At 35.5% G+C, this 4,698-nt stretch overlaps 1 protein-coding gene across 1 annotated transcript in view; it reads left to right on the forward strand.

Moving 5' to 3' along the window:
* LOC106870191 (uncharacterized) overlaps window positions 1–4,698 on the forward strand; it is a 405,419-nt gene that overhangs the window by 20,810 nt on the left and 379,911 nt on the right. The window lies entirely within an intron of this gene.

The following is a 4,698-nucleotide window of genomic DNA, read 5'->3' on the forward strand; positions in this document are numbered from 1 at the left end:
ACACACACACACACACACACACACACACACACACACACACACACACACACACACACACAGGCGCGCGATCGCAGTTGGTATTTATATCGCGCGGTATCCTTCTAGACAAACAAGTCAGATCTTAATTAGCAATTACAGCTGATCTTAAGTTGCTCCTCCTCCTCCTCCTCTTACAATCCCACCTCCTGTTCTTAAACTGAGGGACGACAATACTAAGCCATTACTGCTTCCATTAGTAAGACTTGGTTTAAGAAAAAAACACCGATAATAGCAGCAGCACCAGCAACCGCACCAGCACCAGCAACAGCGCCAGCAGTTGTTCTTGACAGCTCTTGTGATAACCATTCAGATTTATCACCCATGACAAGTAGCAGTAATTAAATGGAGATTGGATTGCGGCGAGAAAATGTTGCTTAGATAGACTGGACGGTGCCTGACTTTTAAGCCTTCGGGTGCTCCTCCTCGTTCTGGTCCTGTTTATTAAATGTTAAGTTTGTAGAGGTTCTGTTTGAGTTCCTTTTTTTAATTTTATTTCAATCTATTATTATTATTATTATTATTATTATTATTATTATTATTATTATATATAATTCTTCCATGAAAACTGTCACCTGAAACGTCAATTTGTTCTTCTCGCGTCAAGGGAACAGTTTTTTTTCTGTCCGTTTATATCTATGGTCATTTGCAAAGTACTTTGATGACGATAATTGATATAGTTGGAGAGACAGAACGTAGCATCAACAAACAATATAGTCATACCATATCACCACACTTGAAAAAACTATCTTCATCTAAGCTAACATTACTACAACATCACGCTACAAATTAGTGAAATAAACATCGAAGATGCTGTACCCCAAATAGAAACATGAGTTACTCAGAGGTATTGGAAGCTTATCTGATGAATCCATCACAATGCTGGAAACACTTCCATATCATCAGTAGATATCTCAGAGCGATAAGCGTTTCGTCTTTTAGGCTGTAGGCATCACCTGAGTGAGGCAGCGAGGATTGAATTAGTCTTCGTCTGCTGAAGGGTTCCACCTACTGTCTCTTGTCAACCACAGCGACTGACCGACTGACCTTGATCTGGTTTCAGTTGCCATGCCTATCTCCTTGGTGTCTTTCTTAAGCTGTCTGGGGTCCAGACCAATTTTCCACAGAAAATAGAGCACCGAACTAGCTGGAAAGCCGCGGCAGCAGACTTCAACTGGGAATGAAGACGCGTGCCATCCTTTGAGAAGTGCCTCGTCGACTAAGTTCTGATTGTTTTCCTTTTAGGTTTTAAAGTGTTTTTGTTTTTTTTTAGGCTAGATACTACACTACATTCCAATATCAAGCTAGCAATACGATATGATATAACACCTATAATAGCACATTGCAATATCACACACTACGACGCCACACATCAACAACACTCTATGATACCATCGCAGCAACATCATTCTCACAAATTTATACCCCTACAAAACTAATCAGCAACGGAGTTTCTAAATGACTGAGCGACTTGAAACAGCGACCAAACATTACTCAAATCACACCTAGTATCTTAAAAAAATGGAGGGGCACATTAATTAATATTGACTTAGATTCCTGCCAGATTGTATAGTGACAGGTGGGATACTTTTGATAATAAGCTAGTCCGATGAATATTGACCTGGACTTAATAAGAATATCATCATCATCATCATCATCATCATTATCATCAAGAACAATAACTAAAGCAACAATACAGGACAAGGAAATGTTTTGTGTAATGTTCTTGAGGTCGATGCTTAATATTCAATTTAGATTTCTATAATTTGATGCCTGCTGGGAAAATGTTGCTGGTTCTGTGGAGTTAGGCATGTGTTTCATGCAAGAAGAAACAAAGTAAACTTGATGAGAAGAGGAGACACGGCTGGATTAAAACAGCTGTCTTTAAAAAACTCAAAAGGAAAAAAAATCATGTCTTCGGAGTCACTCTGGGACCATTAAAAAAAAAATGGAATTCGATGACTGCAGTGACTATTGATTCACTAGGAAGAAGAAATGAAAAGATAGAAGTGATGAGAGTAAGAAAGAGGTGAAGATTTTGGTTTATTATTGTTTCATTTTGCTTGCTTTTATTTGGATATCTCAGAGCTTCAGAGCTCAAAAACTAAAAATTTTTGAAATAGGAAATATATCAGCTGATTCCGTTGTGAATGCCAAAAAAATGCATTATTAGAAAAGGAAGCAATGTTCCAGGGATTTGGGTTAAAGTTTAGGGATTAGTGTTAGCGGTAGGGTTTAGGGTGAGCATTTAACATTAAAATCAGGGTTATGTTTTCGGGTTAAGATTATATTGAAGAAATTTAATTTTCTTTTTAAATTGCCCTTTTTTTTTCAGAAAAAATCTGATTCAAACAGAAGCTTAGCTGCTATTTCATAACGATGAATGTTTTAAGTATTGAACTGTCTGCTTTTTTTAATGCCCGTCTTGTTTTGAAAGCGTTCCATTTGTGACTGTCCTGTATATAGCATGATTACAGTATAGTTCTTTCTCTACCTCGGGAATTTATTTCTTCATTTTTTTTTCCAATAATTCACATTTTTGCCTGTGCAAAGAAAACAACTAACTTACTTATATATTCTTAAAATGTTCGATTTCGGAGTTTAAACGGTGGGATATCCTTTCAATCTATTTAGAATAGGCGTATGAGATTTGGATAGAGTACCATGTGGTATTTTATCCGGATTTCTGCGTTCTGAGTTCAAACCCCACCGAGGTTAACTTTGCTTTCAATCTTTCGAGAGTTAAATATTGACGCCAAGTCTTTAAAAGTTTTCCCTCGTTCGCGTTGCACCTGGAAAAGTGTCCTGGAATAACAAGCACTTACTATGTCTCTTCTCTTTCTCCAGAAATAAAAAGAACGTTGAGCGAGAGAGAGGGGTTAATAATCTGTTTATATGGGGAAAAGAGGGTTATGTACTATTGGAATAGTCCAGAAATGTGCATCATATAGTGCGGAACGGTGATAAAGACATGTTCATATATTCATTAAACATATGTTTTCTTGTTACAACAGATATATATTTAATTGTTTCATATGTCTTCTAGTACATTTTCTCATATTCTATACAATGCCATTCTCCAGAAATATCTGGAGAATGGTTATTGAATAAAAAACGTTCCAGCTTTGACCGTCTTTTATTTTGCGCATCATTATCTAATGCATTTCCGTTTACTAAAATGATTGGTTACACGATTTTTTAAAGTCTTTAGTAGGTTTATAAAATGTTTCTCCGTGAATATTTACGGGTACTCAATCACTGATGAAATCCATCCTAAAACAGAACTGAAACTAGTCCAGCTGATGGCATTTTTTTTCTTCTGTCAATGAACACGGTGAATATAGGAACAAAAAGTATGAGTTTGTCTATTTCATACAGCATTGACTAAAATCTACTGATATATTCTGCAGTATTGAAACAAAACATTATTAATGCTCCAGTAGATTATAAATGTATTATATTTTCACATATTTCAATATCTTTTTAATAATCTATGCACTGTCATATCACTGAAGGCTATACTTTTGAATCAATTTATGACACGGTCCTCGATGTTCATTAAATCAATGAATTTCTCACGGGTTTTCGTTTAAACACAGACCTCGAAGTGTGAAATGACGGTGTCATCTTTGTGCCTGTTACTTTGTATGTGACGTGTAGATATACGTATTTGCCGCAATAGGAAGACGTAGTTTCAAAGTGTTTGTTATTTCTACACTACGCGTGTTATCTCTTCTAGTTGTATGTTATCGTTACTTGGTATTTGTTATCTCTACATGGTATTTATTATCTCTGAGTGATGTTAACCAAATGGTTTTGTTTCCTTTCTTTTAGTTCTCGGAGCATGTTAACTATATCTTGTTACGTGTTTACGCAGTTAATATTTATGTTCCAGGATCGTTGGTTTGTAATAGTATATGATGATAACTGCATGCTCTGTTGGCTCTCTATATTGATTTCCTGCTTAGACAGAAGGCCAAATGTTTATGTAGAGCAATGTTACAGTCAAATAAATTAGTCTTAATATATGACCTTAATATATGAATAAACTTTAATACGAGTGATTTGAGGGAGCCTCTAAGTTTATCATGCAAGAAATAGCAACTAAATTTCCTTCAATTCACATCCTACCTACACAAAAAAAGAGGACATTGAATATATCCTGTATAAAGTAGGATGGCCACAACTGGATTCGCGTTAATCATAGGTTTGCTATATGAATATTGACCTGAAATTAAAGAAGTTGTATTAGCTGCAAGGCGTTAAAGGCAATGCAGATTTTGAAGAAATAATACGAACGATGCAGATTGGAGTATGAATGATCTCTAATTTCAATTATTGCAAGTCACATATTTCAATATATTGAACTCTTAGCGAATTGATTTGCATCCATTCTAAATGTAAGTTGCACGAAACTTATGCCTACTGCATTTTGCTGAAGGATTGGAAATACAATCAAATGACAGCGCCAATTCCATGATGAAAGGAAACAACAGGGGACATGTTTTGGTATATTAGATCTCCTCAGCACACTGACCTGCATTCATCCTAAATGCAAACAGCATCAATCTTTTGGCTACTATTTTTCAAGGGAATAACGTTTATCTCTCACACTCAATATATATATATATATATATATATATATATATATATATATATATA

Source organism: Octopus bimaculoides, chromosome 4 (genome assembly GCF_001194135.2).
Source record: "Octopus bimaculoides isolate UCB-OBI-ISO-001 chromosome 4, ASM119413v2, whole genome shotgun sequence".
NCBI lineage: Eukaryota > Metazoa > Mollusca > Cephalopoda > Octopoda > Octopodidae > Octopus > Octopus bimaculoides.